This window comes from Papio anubis, chromosome 3, assembly GCF_008728515.1.
Source record: "Papio anubis isolate 15944 chromosome 3, Panubis1.0, whole genome shotgun sequence".
Taxonomy (NCBI): domain Eukaryota; kingdom Metazoa; phylum Chordata; class Mammalia; order Primates; family Cercopithecidae; genus Papio; species Papio anubis.
The window spans coordinates 49,520,797-49,539,886 of NC_044978.1; the positions used below are offsets into that span (position 1 = coordinate 49,520,797).

Consider the following 19,090-nt stretch of genomic DNA (forward strand, 5'->3'; position numbering starts at 1 on the left):
CTAAGAATATGTACCCATACATAAATGATACATGACTGTATATGCTGTCTGTAAGAGACTTAAGATCCAAAGACAAAAACAGGTTGAAAGTGAAAGGACAGGAAAGGATATTCCATGAAACTAATAACCAAATATTAAGGATGGCGATACTAGTATCCAACAAAATACACTTCAAAGCAAAAAAGGTTAATAATGACAAAGAAGGACATTATATACTAAAAAATGGTTCAGGATGAGTACGTTGGCTCATGCATTTGTAATCTCAGCACTTTGGGAGACCAAGGTATGAGGGTGCCTTAAGACCAGGAGTTGGAGACAGCCTGGGCAACATAGGAAACCCTGTCTCTACAGAAAATTTAAAAATTAGCTGAGCATGGAAGCACGTGGCTGTAGTCTCAGCTACTTAGGAGGCTGAGGCAGAAGCATAGCTTGAGCCAAAGCATTGGAGGCTGCAGTGAGCTGTGATCACACCACTGCACTTCAGCCTGGGTGACAGAGCACAATCCTGTCTTAGAAAAATAAAAAACGTAAAAGGTTCAATACAGCACGAAGGTATAACAGTTGTAAACATTTATGCTCCTAATGACAAACCATCAACATATATGAAACAAAAATTGACAGAATTGAAGGGAAAAGTACAGTTCTATATTAATAGTTGGAGACTTTAATATCCCAATTTCAATAGTGGACAGAACCATCAAAATCTAAGCAAGGAAATAGAGGACTTTCACAACACAATAAACCACAATAAACCACAATAAACCAAATAGATCTAACATACACAGAACAGTCCACCCAACAATGAAATACACATTCTTCTCAAGTATACATAGGATAAATTCCAAGAGAGGTCATAAATGAAGTCTGAATTGATTTTAAAAGACAGCAAAGTATCTTCTTTGACCGCAATGGGATGAAGTTAGAAATCAAAAACAAAAAGAAAACTGGAAAATTTTAAAAATCGTGGAAATTAACACACTCTTAACCATTAGATCAAAAAAGAAACCACAAGACAAATAATAAAATACGTATAAAGACAAGTGAAAATGAAAACACAGCATACCAAAACTTAGGAGACACAGCAAAAGCAGTGCCAAGAGGAAAGTTTCTAGCTATAAATTCTTACATTAAAAAATGAGTGTGTTCTGAAGAAAGCAAAATTAAAAATAATTTTAAAAAATAAGACAAATATCAAATCACCAATCTGACTTTCCAATTTAAGGAACTGAAAAGGAAGAGCAAACTAAACCCAGAGCTAGCAGTAGAAAGGAAGTAGTAAAGACTAGAATAGATATAAATGGAGACTAGAAAAATAATACAGAAAAATCAAAATGAAACCAAAAGTTGGTTATTCAAAAATCAAAAAACTTTGCAGATCTTTAGCTAGATCTACTCATGACAAAGGAGACAAATCAGAAATGAAAATGAGGACATTACTACCATTTCCACAGAAATGAAAAGGGTTATAGGGGAGTACAATCAGCAATTGTGTGCCAACAAATTGGATAACCCCAGTGAAATGGAGAAATTCCTAGAAACACTAAACTTACCCGGCTAAACCATGAAGAAATAAAAAATATGAGTAGATTTGTAACTACTAAAGAGATTCAATCAGTAATCAAACATCTCATGTCAAAGAAAAGCCCTAAACCTGATGGCTTCACTGATGAATTCTCCCAAGCATTTAAAGAAGAACTGCATCAATCATTTCAGACTTCCCAAAAATTGAAGATGAGCGCATACTCTTAACACATTCTATGAGGCCTGCCTTAACCTAATACCAAGGCTAGTAAAGGTACTACAGGAAAACTACCGACCAATATCCCTTATGAAGACTGATGCAAAAATCCTCTGAAAGGTACTTGCATACGGAATTCAGCAGTATAGTTAAAGGATTATAGAGTTTAAGTCATCACTTAATGTTGATAGGTACTTGGAAACTGTCGCTTTAAGTAAAATGGTGTATCAGGAAGCCAATTTTGCCATAGGCTTGCCAGGCACACTGCCTCACACCTGTAATCCCAGCCCTTTGGGAGGATAAGATGGGAGGTTCACTTGAGCTCAGGAGCTCAAGACCAGCCTGGGCAATAGAGTGAGACACATCTCTACCAAAAAAAAAAAAAAAGAAAGCCTGTAGTCCTAGCTGCTTGGGAGGCTGAGGTAGAAGGTAGAAGGATCACTTGAGCCCAGGAGGTAGAGATTGCAGTGAACTGAGGTTAAGCCACTGTGCTCTAGCCTGGCCAACAGAGGAAGACTCTGTCTCAAAAAAAAAAAAAAAAAAAAAAAAAAAGACTAATTTCTATAAACAAGAATTAAGTTCCTACAGCATGTTTTTGGTCACAAAAACATCATCAAAGTCCTAAAGAAAGACCCCAAACATCTCCAGCTTTAAACACTGAAATAAATGCAAGCTACATGTACATTTAAGAAAGATTAATAAAAACAAGTAAAATATTTACCTAATTTCTGGCAAATCTATGACTGACAGTGGTTGTAGTAATTGTGGGTTAAAGAATAAATTCTTGCAAAGAGAAAATTGTAAAGAGCACACAGTTCATAAACAGTAACAGGTCATGCCTGTAATCCAAGTACTTTTGGGAGGCTGAGGCCAGAGGATCCCTTGAGCCCAGGACATTGAGACCAGCTTGGGCAACATAGTAAGACATCATCTCTACAAAAAAATTAAAAACACAAATGAGTTGAGCACGGTGGTGCACGCATGTAGTCCCAACTACTCAGGAGGCTGAGGTGGGAGAATCACTTGAGTCCCAGAGGTCAAGACTGCAGTGAGCCACTTTTGTGCCACTGCACTCCAACCGGGGTGAGAGTCTGTCTAAAAAAACAACAACAAAAATGGAGGAGGCAAAGCAAGACAGCTAAATGGAAGCCTCCAATTGTGGAGGTGTCTCCTGACAGGGACACCAAATTTAACCACTTTCTATATTAAAAAGCACCTTCAGGCCGGGCGCGGTGGCTCAAGCCTGTAATCCCAGCACTTTGGGAGGCCGAGACGGGCGGATCACAAGGTCAGGAGATCGAGACCATCCTGGCGAACCCGGTGAAACCCCGTCTCTACTAAAAAATACAAAACACTAGCCGGGCGAGGTGGCGGGCGCCTGTAGTCCCAGCTACTGGGGAGGCTGAGGCAGGAGAATGGCGTGAACCCGGGAGGCGGAGCTTGCAGTGAGCTGAGATCCGGCCACTGCACTCCAGCCTGGGTGGCAGAGCAAGACCCTGTCTCAAAAAAAAAAAAAAAAAAAAAAAAGTTTAAAAAAAAGCACCTTCATAAGAACCAAAAGTCAGGTGAGCACTCGTAGTACCTGGTTTTAACTTCATGTGACTGAAAGAGGCACTGAGGAGGGTAGGAAAGACAGTCTTGAATTGCTAACACCTCCCCTCCCCCAGCCCCCGGCAGTGGCCACATGGCACACAGAGAGACTCTGCACTTGAAGGAGGGAGAGCGCAGTGATTGTGGGACTGTGTTGGAATTTAGTGCTCCCCTGTTGCAGTTGAGAACAACACTGGGCAGAACTCAGCCAGCACCCACAGAGGGAGCATTTAGACCAGCCCTAGCCAGAAGGAATTTGCCCATCCCAGAGGTCGGAACATGAGTTTCAGCAAGCTTTGCCACCATGGGCTAACATGCCCTACAGTTCTAAATAAACCTGAAAGACAGTCTAGACTACAAGGACTGCACCTCCTAGAAAGTTTTTTGTTTGTTTGTTTGTTTCTATTTTTTATTTTTGAAATAGAGTCTTGCTCTGTCACCCGGGCTGGAGTGCAGTGGCACGATCTCGGCTCACTGCAACCTCCACCTCCTGGGTTCAAGCAGTTCTCTGCCTCAGCCTCCAGAGTAGCTGGGATTACAAGTGCCCACCACCACACCCAGTTAATTTTTGTATTTTTAGTAGAGATGGGGTTGCACCATCTTGGTCAGGCTGGTGTTGGACTCCTGACCTTGTGATCTACCTGCCTCGCCCTCCCAAAGTGCTGGGATTACAGGCGTGAGCCACTGCACCCGGCCTAGAAAGTTCTAATGCTGTGCTGGGCTTGGAACCAGTGGATTTGGGGGACATGTGACATAGTGAGACACCAGCCCAAACTTCAAAAAGATACCAATATTCAGGCCGGGCGTGGTGGTTCATGCCTGTAATCCCAGCACTTTGGGAGGCCAAGGCAGGCAGATTGCCCAAGCTCAGGAGTTCAAGACCAGCCTGGCCAACATGGTGAAACCCCATCTCTACTAAAAATACAAAAATTAGCCAGGTGTGGTGGCGTGCACCTGTAATCCCAACTATTCGGGAGCCTGAGGCAGGAGAATCGCTTAAACCCGGGAGGCAGAGGTTGCAGTGAGCTGAGCTCACGCCACTGCACTTCAGCCTGGGCGACAGAGTAAGACTCTGTCTCAAAAAATATATATATCAATATTCAAGTACAAGATGGTTATAGAACACTAAGCCCATTTAACCCAAAGAAGACTACCTCATGGCATTTAATAATCAAACTCCCAAAGGTCAAGAATAAAAAAGGGATCCTAAAAGCAGCAAGAGAAAAGAAACAACATACAATGGAGGCCAGGAATGGTGGCTGACACCTGTAATTGAGCACTTTGGGAGGCTGAGACCAAGTGGATTGCTTGAGGTCAGGAGTTCAAGACCAGCGTGGCCAACATGGCAAAACCCTGTCTCTCCTAAAAATACAAAAATTAGCCAGGCATGGTGGTGTGTGCCTGTAATTCCAGCTACTCAGGAGGCTGAGGCATGAGAATCATTTGAACATGGGAAACAAAGGTTGCAGTGAGCCAAGATCGTGCCACTCTACCACAGTCTGGGTGACAGAGTGAGACTGTCTCAAAGAAAAACAAACAACCACATACAATGGAACTCCAGTAGGTCTGGCAACAGACTTTTGAGTGGAAACCTTATAGGCCAGAAGAGAATGGCATGACATATTTCAAATGCTGAAGGAAAAAACTTTTACCCTCAAATAGTATATCTAGCAAAAATGTCCTTCAAACATGAAGGAGAAATACTTTTCCAGACAGACAAAAGCTGAGGGATTTCATCAACACTAGACCTTTCTTACAAGAAATGCCAAAAGGAGTTCAATTTGATAGAAAATGATGTTAAACAAGCAATAAGAAATCATCTGAAGGTACAAATCTCACTGTGACAGTAAATACACAGAAAAATACAGAATATTATAACTGTAATTGTGGTGTGTAAATGACTCATATCTTAAGTAGAACAATAAAAATGAATCGATCAAGCTGGGTGCAGTGGCTCACGCCTGTAATCCCAACACTTTGGGAGGTGGAGGCGGGTTGATCACCTGAAGTCAGGAGTTCAAGACCAGCCTGGCCAACATGGTGAAACCCCATCTCTACTAAAAACACAAAAAATTAGCGAGGTGTGGTGGCAGGCACCTGTAATCCCAGCTACTTGGGAGGCTGAGGCGGGAGAATTGCTTGAACCCAGGAGGGGGACGTTGCAGTGAGCTGACATCAGGCCCTGCACTCCAGCCTGGGCGAGAGAGACTCTGCCTCAGAAAAAAAAAAACAAAAAACAAAAAAACCTGGGACCTGATGGCTTCACTGCCGAATTTTACCAAAGATTTAAAGAAGAACTATTACCAATCCTTCTCAAAGTATTCCAAAAAATAGAGGAGGAGGGAATACTCCCAAACTCATTCTATGAGGCCAGTATTACTCTGATAGCAGAATCAGACAAAGATGAATCAAAAAAAGAAAACTACAGGCCAATATCCCTGATGAACATTTTTGCAAAAGTCCTCAATAAAATACTAGCAAACCATATTCAACAACACATTAAAAAGATCATTTATCATGATCAAGTGGGATTTATCCCTGGGATGCAAGGGTGTTTCAACAAATGCAAATCAGCCAGTGTGATAATACGATAACATCATATCAACAGAATGAAGGACAAAACCATATGGTCATTTCGATTGATGCTGAAAAATCATTTTATAAAATTCAATATCCCTTCATGATAAAAACCCTCAAATAACTGGGTATAGAAGGATCATAACATAATAAATGCCATATATGACAGACCCATAGCTGGTGTCATATTGAATGGGGAAAAACTGAAAGGCTTTCTTCTAAGATCTGGAACACAATGTGGATGCCCACTGTGACCACTGTTATTCAGCACAGTACTGTATATCCTAGATAGAGCAATCACACAAGAGAAAGAAAAGGCATCCAAATTGGAAAGGAAGAAGTCAAATTATTGTTGTTTGCTGACAATATGATTTTACGTTTGGAAAAACCTAAAGATGCCACAAGAAAAGTATTAGAACTGATAAATCCCATAAAGTTGCAGGATACAAATCAACATACAAAAATAAGTAGCACCCTTTCCACAGCTTCCCATTCTTTAGAAACCAGGCTGCATATTCCCGGTGGTGGCACGCTGGATTCCGGGCTCTCGCATCCCCACCAGCCTCCCTGAAGGCAGATGGGTGGCCATGGAGACCCATCCGGACCCATGGTCTCCAGTGCAATACAGGGTGGGTGATGCCAGTGTGCCAGAAGCCATATTTGACCAGAACATTGGGAAGGTCATAGCCATGCAGGAGGTTCTTGTGAGGAGATGAATTGGTGAAGAGAGAGACCAGGATGAAGATGCCTTCACGAGTGGGCCTGTTTGGGACTGGCAGCTCCCCCCGGGTTCTGCTCTCGCTGCTGAGGGCAGAAGGGTTCACTGGTGAGACCCTTTGGGGAAAGACTGAGGAGGAGGCAAAGCAGCTTGCTGCTTCTGTGTCAGCCGGACCAATGACATCTTGCTGCACCAAGATATGGATCTGGTGTGCATCAGCATCTCCCCTCCACTCACCCAGCAGATATATGTCAAGGCTCTAGATTTATTGTCTGTGTCTACGATTGTTTCTGCTGCAAGCTGGCCAGATGAGTTCCCCTCCTGAGCCTGTGTGAACAGAATCCATCTTGGTATGATATGGTTTGGGTCCCTGTCCCCACCCACATCTCACCTTGAATGATAATCCCCATAATCCACATGTGTGGAAGGAGGGACCCAGTAGGAGGTGATTGGATCATAGGGGCTGTTTCTCCCATGCTGCTCTCATGATAGTAAATTCTCATGAGATCTGATGGTTTTATAAGCTTCTGGCATTTCCCCTGCTTGCACTTCTCTCTCCTGCCACCAAGTGAAGAAGGTCCTTGCTTCCCCTTCACCTTCTGGCCATGATTGTAAGTTTCCTGAGCCCTCCCCAGCCACGTGGAACTGTGAGTCAAGTAAACTTCTTTCCTTTATAAATTACCCAGTCTTGGGCCAGGTGCGGTGGCTCATGCCTGTAATCCCAGCACTTTGGGAGGCCGAGGCGGGTGGATCACGAGGTCAGGAGTTCAAGACCAGCCTGACTAATAATCGTGAAACCCCATCTCTTCTAAAAATACAAAAATTAGCCAGGCGTGGTGGCGCACACCTGTAGTCCCAGCTACTTGGGAGGCTGAGGCAGGAGAACCGCTTGAACTAGGGAGGCAGAGGTTGCAGTGAGCCGAGATCATGCCACTGCACTCCAGCCTGGGCGACAGAGCGAGACTCCATCTTGAAAAAATAAATAACCCAGTCTCGGGTATTTCTTTATAGCAGTGTGAGAATGGACTAATACACAGTCCATTAGGGTATTGGGAAGAATGTGGTTTGCAAGAACACAGCAACATCAGTGGATGCCTTTTGGATGGTGATGGCCTTGTGCTACTGCCTGCAGCTGATGAGCCTGGTGGGGAACGTGCTGCATTTCCTGCCTGCCTTTGTGTGCACGTGAACCAACCAATTTCGAAGCACTACGCAGGAGTGGTGATGATCTGCGACACCTGCATCTACTCAGGTAGCCTGCTGAGCCCCAGTCATAGCTGGATCTGTGACGAGCTCATGGGCAGCAGGGACCTGACACAATGGGGACCTATATCATGGACCTACTGACCCACCCGACCTTCTGGAAAGCTGAGAAGGTGCACACACTGCTCAAGACATACATGAGGCAGAATGCCACCATCTGTGGCATCCAGCATGTCACCAGGAATGACTTCTGTTTCAAAAAAAAAACAAAAAACTGCCTGCCAAAACAGGATTCAACACTGTGTAAAAGAAGGAAACAACCTCACAACATCAAGATACTAAGCAATGTAACAGTTACCACTATACAATAAAAAATTACTAGACACATGAAGATTCAACAAAATGTGATCCATACCAGAAGAAAAATCAGTCAATAGAAACAGGATCAGAAATGACAGCGATCATAGAATTAGCGGGAAAAAAAAAGCCATTAAAACAGCTATTACTAATATAACTAAGAATTTATAAGAAAACATGAACATAAGAAAAGTTGAAGATATGAAAAATGTAATTTTTAGACTTATGTAATATCTGAAAAAAATTTAAATCACTGTAGGAGTTTAAAGCAAATTTAATGTAGAAGAAAAATTGGTGACCTTGAAGCATAGCAATAGAAGCTATTCAAGCTGTAGCACACAGAGAAAAATATACTGAAAAGCCAAACTGCTATGAGTGTCTGCAGAAATAACCTTCAATAGATGTGCAGCTCCAAGGACTATAGGTAGTGGAATTGACAGATATGAAAAGTATAGAATTTCTGTGTTCCAAATGTTTTAAAAGGTAAAGGATGTTATAAAGATGAGCAAGAGATTACCAGGAATGAACAGACAGGTTGGAAGGTAGGTGGGAGATGGGGAGATGCTCTAGAAATATAAAATATAATTGTTAGAATAACAAAGCTCAATGGAAAGGTTAAAGAGCAAATTTGATACAGATGAAGAGAGAATAAATGAAGCCACTGCGGTGGCTCATGCCTATAATCCCAGCACTTTGGGAGGCCAAGGTAAGATGATCACTTGAGGCTAGGAGTTCGAGACCAACTTGGACAACATGGTGAGACCCTGTCTCTACCAAAAAAATTTTAAAATTAGCTGGGCATGGTAGTGCATGCCTGTAGTCCTAGCTTATCAAAAGGCTAAAGCAGAGCATGACTTGAACCCAGGAGTTTGAGGCTTCAGAGTGCTATGATTATGCCAGAGTGCTATGATTATTCCAGCTTGGGCGACAGAGTGAGACCTTGTCTCTTAAAAAATAAATGAGAAGATATCTTTTAAAATTACCCAGAGTATACTAAGGAGAGACAAGGAAGTAAAAATATGAAAACAATATTAAGAGATGGAAGCTTGGATAAGAAAGTCACACATATGACTAATTGAAATCTCAGAAAGAAAAGGAGGAAAAAAGAAGAGGCAATATTCCCTGCCCCCCAATATTTTGTGAAATTGTTCAAACATACAGAAAAGTTGAAAGCATTATAGAGTGAACTTTTACATTTACCAATTAATTCTAGAACATTTTGTTATATTTACTATATCATATAGGTATCCACTTATCCATCCATCAATCCTATTTTGTATGCATTTCAGAGTAAGTTGTAGACATCACCACTAAACATTTTACTGTGTTCATCATTAGTATTCAATATTGTTTTATAGCTTTTTTGTATTTAAAATGTGCATATAATAAAATGCACAGATCTTAAGTGCAACATTTGGTCAGTTTTTACAAGTGCATACACCTGTGTAACACAAACTATCAAAAAAAAAAAAAAGTACTGCTCTTCAGAAAGTTCCCTGATGCCCCTTACTAGTCAATCCCTGCCCTTTACCTCCCACTGGTAAGAAGTGTCCTAATGAGAGGTATCATTTAGATAAATAGTGCTGTGATTTTTGCAAAAATGATGAAAAAAAATGAATTAACAGATCTAGGAATCACAGCATAATGAAAGCAGGATACATAAACAGAAATATATGACATATTGTATAAAGAAATGGCAGAACTCATAAGATCTTACAAGCAGCTAGAAAGGGCAGATCACTTGCAAAAGAACAGCAGTGAAAATAACAGTGAATTTATTATCAGCATCAATGGAAACCAGAAGTTAATGGAATAATATCTTTCAAGTGCCGAAAGATAATGGTCAACTAGAATTATGTACTTGCCCAGACTACCTTTTAAGAACAAGAGTGAAATAGAGACATTTAAAGATAAGTGATAATTGAGAGTTTAGCTCAGAGATATGCATGAAACTCCTAAATGACACATAGTCATGCACTGCATGACAAAGTTTTGATCTATAATAGACCATGTATACAATGGTGGTCCCGTAAGATTATATTGGCTGAGTATTGCTAATCCAACAATCCAAAATCCAAAATACTTCAAAATTCGAAACTTTTTGAGTACCAACATGATACTCAAAGGAAATGTTCTTTGGAGCATTTCTTTGGATTTTCAGGTTAGGGATGTTCAACACCAAGTATCATGCAAATATTCCAAAATAAAAAAAAAAATTCAAAAACAAAATTTTCTTGTCCTGAGCATTTAGGATTAGGGATACTCAGCCTGTAATACCGTATTTTTACTGGACCTTTTTTATGTTTAGATATAAATACTTACTCTTGTATTACAGTTGCCTATTCAGTACAGTAATATGCTATACAGGTTTGTAGCCTAGGAGCAGTAGGCTATGCCATGTGTAGTAGGCTATACCATCTAGGTTTGTGTAAGTACACTCTGTGGTTTGCACAATGATGAAATCACTTAAGGACACATTTCACCTTTCTCAGAATGTATCCCGTCATTAAGTGATGTGTGGCTGTAGTTGAGAGATAGTATTTTACAGGAGTTAAGAATATGCACTTTGGAGACTCCATAGGTGTGAATCCCTGTTCTACCATTTGCTAGCTGTGGAACACTGGAAAAGTTAGTTAACACCTCTGTGCTTCAGGTTTTTGTTTTTGTTTTTTCTCACTTGTAAAATTTTGACAATAATTGTATTTACTTCATGGAATTGTTATGAGGATTAAATGAACTAATATAAAATAAAGCACTTAGAACCAAACCTGGAATATAAGTGCTTTGTTAAATCAGAGCTTTAAAAAAGGAAATTATCATAGAAGAATGGTCTGAAGTACAAAACAGAATGGTGAGTGAATAAAATGGTGAACAAGCTTGTCAGTCCAAACAAACATTAATCAGTCTAGAAAAACGAGGTCTGATTTGTGAAGTTTTGAACTAATGCCTTCAATAACAATAGCATGTAGGCATTTGGGGAGGGGTCAATGTAATTAAAATTATTCTAAGATCATTGCTTCGTTTGGAAGGAAGGTTAAGATATGTTTGCCTTTACATTTTGTTAAGTTAGACACTTATAAAGTGCAGGGACAGTTGTAAAAAAAGGAATAAATGGAATTTTAAAAATCTAACCATAAAATCAGTTTTTTTAAAAATGCAAAAACAGGCCGGGCGCAGTGGCTTACGCCTGTGATCCCAGCACTTTGGGAGGTCGAGGCAGGCAGATTACGAGGTCAGGAGATCGAGACCATCCTGGCTAACATGGTGAAACCCTGTCTCTACTAAAAATACAAAAAATTAGCCAGGGGTGGTGGCGGGCGCCTGTAGTCCCAGCTACTGGGGACGCTGAGGCAGGAGAATGGCATGAACCTGGGAGGCAGAGCTTGCAGTGAGTGGAGATCGCGCCACTACACTCCAGCCTGGGCGACAGAGCGAGACTCCATCTCAAAAAAAAACAAAAACAAAAACATTGGGGCTATAAAAATAGTAGCTCAGAGAAAGCAAGGCAAATATAAACAAACAAGTAAGGTGTATAAACAAATCCAACAATATCAAGAATCACAATAAACATAAATGTATGACATTTACCAATTAAAAGACAGAGTTTGTCAGACTGAAAAGAAAAATCTAGCTGTATGACATATACAAGAATCTGAAAACATACAGGCAAAACAGTAGAAGAGATAGAAAAACATATACTAGGCAGATCTTAATACAAAGAATTCACATACATATATTAATATCAGAAAAAAGATTTTTTTTTTTTTTTTTTTTTTTTTTTTTGAGACAGAGTCTCGCTCTGTCGCCCAGGCTGGAGTGCAGTGGCCGGATCTCAGCTCACTGCAAGCTCTGCCTCCCGGGTTCACGCCAGTCTCCTGCCTCAGCCTCCCGAGTAGCTGGGACTACAGGCGCCGCCACCACACCCGGCTAGTTTTTTGTATTTTTTTAGTAGAGATGGGGTTTCACCGTGTTAGCCAGAATGGTCTCGATCTCCTGACCTTGTGATCCGCCCGTCTCGACCTCCCAAAGTGCTGGGATTACAGGCTTGAGCCACCGTGCCCGGCCCAGAAAAAAGATTTTAAGAGAAAAAAGATTATTAGAATAAAAAGGTCATTACCTACTGATAAAAGGTTGAATTCACCAGTAAAACAGAATAATTCTAATCCGGTTTGTAACTAATAAAATGGACTTAAGCTGTATACAGCAAAAAATCTTAGAACTACAGGAGGTGGCAAATTTCTATGCAGCTTTCTCAGTTCTTGATAGGTTAAGCAAACAAAAACCAGTGCGTTGGTCTAGGATCTGGGAATACAGAAGTGAACAGGGAGACCATCACCTGCATGCTAGTGGGAAGATAAATTAACAAAAATGTCAAGTTTTGGATAATGATAAATGAATGAAGAAAATAAAATCAAATATAAAGGTAGAATCTGATGGGAAGAGGTGGTTATTTTATGAGGGTGGTTAAGGGAACCTTCCTTGAAGAGGTGCCATTTATGCGGACACATGAATTAGTTGAGGGAGACATTAGTTGAGGGGAACATTTTTTCAGACAAAAGGCAAAGCAACTGAAAAGACCTTGAGGCAAAAATGAGTTTCACATAATGCAAATATACATATTTAGCTTTTTGAATCTGCTTAGAATGTCTTTCCCCCAATTTTAAGTAGAATGTAGAAACTTTACTACCATACAGGTCCACTTATCCTCTACCCCTTACGTTAGAGTTGTCATGAATTACATCTACATATGTTGAAAACCCCATCAGACAATGGTACAGTTTTTATTTTCAACCATCAAATATATTTTTAAAGAACTTAGTACCTGTCAGTGATAGACTGGATAAAGAAAATGTGGCACATATACACCATGGAATGCTATGCAGCCATAAAAATGGATGAGTTCATGTCCTTTGCAGGGACATGGATGAAGCTGGAAACCATCATTCTAGCAAACTAACACAGGAACAGAAAACCAAACACCACATGTTCTCACTCATAAGTGGGAGCTGAACAATGAGAATGTATGGACACGGGAAGGGGAACATCACACATCGGGGCCTGTTGGGGGATGGGGGACTAGGGGAGGGATAGCATTAGGAGAAACAATGTAGATGACGGGTTGATGGGTGCAGCAAACCACCATGGCATGTGTATACCTATGTAACAAACCTGCACGTTCTGCACATGTATCCCAGAACTTAAAGTATAAGTTTAAAAAAAATAGGAGAATAGACTACTGTTTTTACACAGATATTTACCATTTCTGGTGCTCTTCATTCATTCCTGATGTTTGAGCTTTCCTTCTGGTATCATTTCCCTTTGTCTGAAGAATTTTCTTTAGCAATTCTTTTAGAACAGCTCTGCTAGAAATGAATTCTTGTAGTTTGCCTTCATATGAGAATGCCATTATTTCATCTCAATTCCTGATGAATATTTTCACTAGATGTGGTATTCTGTGTTGACACTTTCAGAGCTTTAAAATTATTGTATCACTTCTGTGGTTTGCGTGGATCCTGCTGAGAGATTTGCTGTGATTCACATTGTTTGTGTGTAGGTAGTACTTTCAATTTCTCTAGCTGCTTCCAAGGTTTTCTTCTGTGTCTTCATTTTTCAGCATTTTGATTATGATGTGTTTGGGTATAAATTTATGTGTTCATCCTGTTTGGGGTTTGTTGAACTTCTTGAATCTGTAGATTTGTCTTTTGCCAAATTTGAGACCTTTTCTTCCATTATTCTAAATTTTTCAGCGCATTTTGTCAGTATCCGAGAGGTCTCTGAGATTCTACTCATTGTTTTTTCAAATCTTTTTTCTCTCTGCTGTTAAGATTGGTTAATTTTTATTGATCTATTTACAAGTTAATTGACTCTGTCATGTTTACCTTGCTATTGAAACCATCTAGTGAATTTTTTTTTAAATGTTGGCTATTGTATTTTTCAGTTCTGAAATATCCATTTGATTCTTCTTTATGTCTTCTATTTCTTTGCTGATACTTTCTGTTTTTTATATTGGCTTCAAAAATGCTTGTGATTGCTTGTAGGAGAATTGTTATAACAAAGTCAAGAACTTCGGAGGGTCTGAGATTTTACCTTACTTGCAAGTTAACAAGTTAGGCTGCCACAATTTCATGAATAGTGACAGAAGACACGAGACTCTGGGTCAGAGATAAAGGACAGTTTATTACCCACACGAGTAGCAGGAGGCAGAGTATCACCATTTAACCCAGTTTTCTGAGCCTCAGTTCCTACACAGTGATGCTGTGAGGCCTGTTGATACCTGTATATGTTGTGGGATTTGTTATAGAAGAACTCTGTGGGAAACACCAGTCTTTGATAAAGGGCCAGCAAACCTGCCCAGCCTTGTCCTGGAGAGAGACATTATCTTCTTTTTAATCCTGGAAGGAAAAAACATCTGTCCTTGTTCCCAAAGGAAGACATTCTATCTTCCAAGGATGTTTGCTATACAAACAGCTAAAAAAGATAGGTCAGAGAAAAAGCTGTTAATGCCTTTGCCTAGAACACATGTAGAAATGTAAGAGACCTATGAAGAATAGTCTCCTAACAAATATTAACAGTTGCTTTAAAACCTTCATCAGATAATTTTATAATGTGTTATCTCAGCATTGTCCTTTTTTTCCCTATATGAATTGAGATTTTCCTGTTTTTTTTTTTTTTTTTTTTTTTTTGTATGCTTTGTAATTTTGGACTGTACTGTATTATGGATATTTTGAATATTCTGTTTTGAGATGCTGGATCTTATTTAAATCCTATTAAGAATGTTGATATTTTTGTTTTAGCAGGCAGTCAAGCTGGGTAGGTTCCTGCTACAAGTTCAGACTAGTCTTCTCTAGGTGAAAAAGTGCATAATGATATTCATATCTACTTCCCAAACCCCAGTGTGTATTAAATTCCTGGGTAATAAACCTAGAGGGGCCTTCTTCCTCCTCCCAAAGGAAATTCACTTACATTTCAAGATAATGAATAATTTCTCTCCTGAATGAGAGGAATGGATAGGTCACCAGCAACTTTGATAAAAGCTTGGAGTCTTCTGAATTTAAGATTCTTCTCCTGTGATGCAACCCACTGCACGGGAAACATCTGTTGCCTTATGGAAAATGGGGCATGGGGAAATGACACCAGGTGTTGCAAATGCTTTGTGCTTTCAGCAACAAATCTTTTATGGCCCAGTGGTCTGGTGTCTTCTGGCAGTATGTGTATATGAAACTGTGGCAAGCTAACCTATTAGCTTGCAAGAGGGACAAAATCTAAGACACTTCACAGTTTCTGACTTAACGGGAGAGCGGCAGGATGTAAAGGTGAAGAAGCAGGCAGGGCAAATCACGTAGCACCAGCCATAGCTAAGGTAATAGATGAATTGTTAGAGTTAAATATAATGACATCTGGCCAGTCACGGTGGCTCACGCCTGTAATCCTAGCACTTCAGGAGGCCAAGGCGGGCAGATCACAAGGTCAGGAGATCGAGACCACCCTGGCTAAAATGGTGAAACTCTGTCTCCACTAAAAATACAAAAAATTAGCTGGGCGTGGTGGCAGGTGCCTGTAGTCCCAGCTACTTGGGAGACTGAGGCAAGAGAATCGCTTGAGCCCAGGAGGTGGAGCTTGCAGTGAGTTGAGACCGCAACACTGCACTCCAGCCTGTGTGACAGAGCGAGACTCCATCTCAAAAAAAAAAAGAATAATGACAGCAGTAGCAGTGGAAAGGAAAACAAGACACTGCATGCCAAGAAGCCCTTCTGCGATGAGGGTGAAAGACCAGGAGGACAATAGATGACTGTACAAAAAAAGGAGAATGGGATATGGTCAAGGAAACTGGAATTTTCAAAGGAGAAAAAAGGTCTGGAATTGACAGTGGGAAATAAGCAGGACACCTACCTCATCTCTAGGCTCCTTTGGTAAGTGGGTTGAGTAATTTTTAAAAGCAGACAAAATTTGAGAGTATTGTAGGGAAAGCAACATTATTAGGAGATGGTTAGGTTTTGGTTAGAGTAAGAAAATGAAAGGAATGTTTAGAAAAGGTATTAAGGATTAGGGAATTTGACTGATGACAATACAATGGAAGGGTCAACACAGATTAAGAGGAGGGGGAGGCTGGGCACAGGGGCTCATGCCTGTAATCCCAGAACCTTGGGAGGTCGAGTCAGGCAGATCAACTGAGGTGAGGAGTTCAAGACCAGCCTGGCCAACATGGTGAAACCCCATCTCTACTAAAATACAAAAATTAGCTGGGTGTGGTGGCTCATGCCTGTAATCCCAGCTACTTGGGAGGCTGAGGCAGGAGAATTGCTTGAACCCGGGAGGAAGAGGTTGCAGTGAGGCAAGATTGCACCACTGCACTCCAGCGTGGGCAACAGAGCAAGACTCTGTCTCAAAAAAAAAGAAAGGAATGGGAAATTAGGCTAGATTAGAGGAAAGCATGATGGTGTCACAATTCTATACAATGGACTTTAAAAGATGCAAATAGGCAAATGAGGTATGACAGGGTTATTTCTATTTTTTTTAAAAAGAAGGTCTCGTTATACCTCTTGGGATTGTTCTTTTAAGCAGTTTGTGGTTATTATAATCTCTTGGAATTGTTCTCTTAGGCAGTTGATAAAGCAGGTGGATATTGTGATGTGGTCGGGGGTAGATTTACCAGGATCACACTCAGCTCTGTGTGCCTCTAAAATCCAGTTGGAGTTGTGACGACTGGGAGGAACTCTGGATGTGTTATTTAAATCCAGGAACACTGGGAATTTTAGAGGCTTTCTTTACAGTCTTAAGTCTTTGGTATTGCTGCCACGGGACAGGCAATCTCCAGGAGCTTGGAAATCCTGCTGTGACTGGGAAAGAGCATAGTGATATAAATAAATATCTACCAGGAAAACCCAAGAAAAGCAACATCACTTTAGGTGTCTCCTCAAACTTCAGCTCATCAGAGGGAGCCTATTTTAATACACTATCTGAAAGAGTATCTTTCCTGGTCACTTTCCATCTTTCTTTCTATGCTTTTCCCCACCACCACTTCCTTAGCACTTATCACCACCTTTCATATATTTCTCTGTTTAGTATTTCCTCTCAGTAGGATATAAAGACCTGGAGAACAGATTTTTTACTGCTATTTCCAGGACCTAGAATAGCATTTGGCACATTGTACACACTCAATAAATATTTGTAGAGAGGATGAATAGATAAACTGAAGAATATTAGAACCATTAAGCAAGTCTAGTAATGTGACCAATTAAAAAATCAGTCATTCTGCTGGGCATGGTGGCTCATGCCTGTAATCCCAGCACTTTGGGAGGCTGAGGCGGGCAGAACATCTGAGGTCAGGAGCTCAAGATCAGCCTGGCAATCAAGGTGAAACCCCGTCTCTACTAAAAATACAAAAATTAGCTGGGTGTAGTGGCATGCGCCTGTAATCCCAGCTACTTGGGAGGCTGAGGCAGGAGAATCACTTGAACTTGGGTGGCAAAGGTTGCAGTGAGTCGACTTTGCGCCACTGCACTCCAGCCTGGACTACAGAGTGAGACCCTGTCTCAAAACAAAACAAAACAAAAAACAAAACAAAACAAAAACCAACCCAGTAATAGTAATAAAAAATATAAAATATTCAGAAGTAAACTAAATGGTAAATAACACCCAAATTTTACCGACAGAGGAAATGGATGAATGGAGGAGAGTACCATGCTGCTGGATGGAAAGACACAATATTGTAATAATGTAAACTCTCTTCAAGTTAATCTATAAATTGGACACAATATCAATAAAAATTCCAGTGGAATTTTTGGAGGAAAGGAAGGGGCAAATTTGACAAAATGATTGTAAATTTCACCATGAAGAATAAATGCTTCAGAATAGTCAATTCATATTTTGAATAAAGGCATTGATAAGGGACCTTGCTCTATTAGATACAAAACCCTATATAGGAAAAGACAAATGGGTGGTATATATTAAAAGTTTTTTTTTTAAGTACATACCTTCTGCCCAGACATTCCACTTCTGGAACATTTCCCTGAGAAATAACTAGATAGTATATGGCAAAGATGTTTTATTGAAACATTGTCTATAATGTTATAATGCCAAACCAATTAAAAACATTGATTGTTTGACAAGTAGAGGATGGTTTTAACAAAGTATAGTTTAAACACATTCCTGTGGAATACCTCAGGGCTCTTAAGCATGATGTTGTAGAACTACATTAATTGATATGGAAGGTGATTGCCATATATTATGTTTTTTAAAAAGCTGTTTACAAAACAGATGTCTAATAGTGTCCACATTTTTGTAAAATAAAAATTGGCATATACCTGTGAAGAAAAAACCTAGATGGGAGATGATATGTCAAAATGTTAACAATAGTTCTGCATCTGTACACTGAAAAAAATAAGCTTTCCCCAAAATGGGATGGTACTTAAACTCCTCATTACTGCCACCTGGTGGCAACCAAGGGAGGTTTCTAATTTCTACCACCTTGAGTACAACGCACATAGCATCATAATTATATAAAGTTATAAAGAAATCTTCAGTATCACCTGGTTGTATCCATCATTTTGTAGCTGAAGAAATAAAGGGGAAAGACTTTAAGCCACTTGTCTAAAGTTGCACTGTTAGTGAAACTTAATGATAGTAGCAAACATTTGTAGAGCCGTTTTGCTAAGTACTTCAAATGAATTACATCATTTTATTGTCACAGGAGCCTATGAGGTTGGTCCTATTTTTACTCTCACTTATCCCTACTTACCAGATGAGGATCCTGAGGCTCAGAAAAAGTAAGCAACTTACCCAAGGCTGTATACTTGGGATACAGCCAGTCATTCTGAGTTTTACCTCCCTCTCCTGAACCTTCTGTACTATACCTTCTTAGTCCATTAATTGCCCCTGCCCCTTCCACTAAGTGCCCTTTCCCTTTC

The 19,090-nt window shown here is 40.3% G+C and overlaps 1 long non-coding RNA gene and 1 pseudogene across 1 annotated transcript in view; one reads left to right on the forward strand and one right to left on the reverse strand.

Moving 5' to 3' along the window:
* The first annotated feature begins 6,492 nt into the window (after positions 1-6,492).
* Positions 6,493-8,916, forward strand: LOC108585820 (annotated as a pseudogene).
* A 4,421-nt stretch (positions 8,917-13,337) lies between these two features.
* LOC103884645 overlaps positions 13,338-19,090 on the reverse strand; it is a 34,354-nt gene continuing 28,601 nt past the window's right edge. The window contains exons 3-4 of the long non-coding RNA XR_647321.4: positions 16,721-17,020; positions 13,338-14,651 (exon numbers count right to left, since the gene is read on the reverse strand). This is a non-coding gene — a long non-coding RNA (uncharacterized LOC103884645). The remainder of the gene's footprint in view (positions 14,652-16,720; positions 17,021-19,090) is intronic.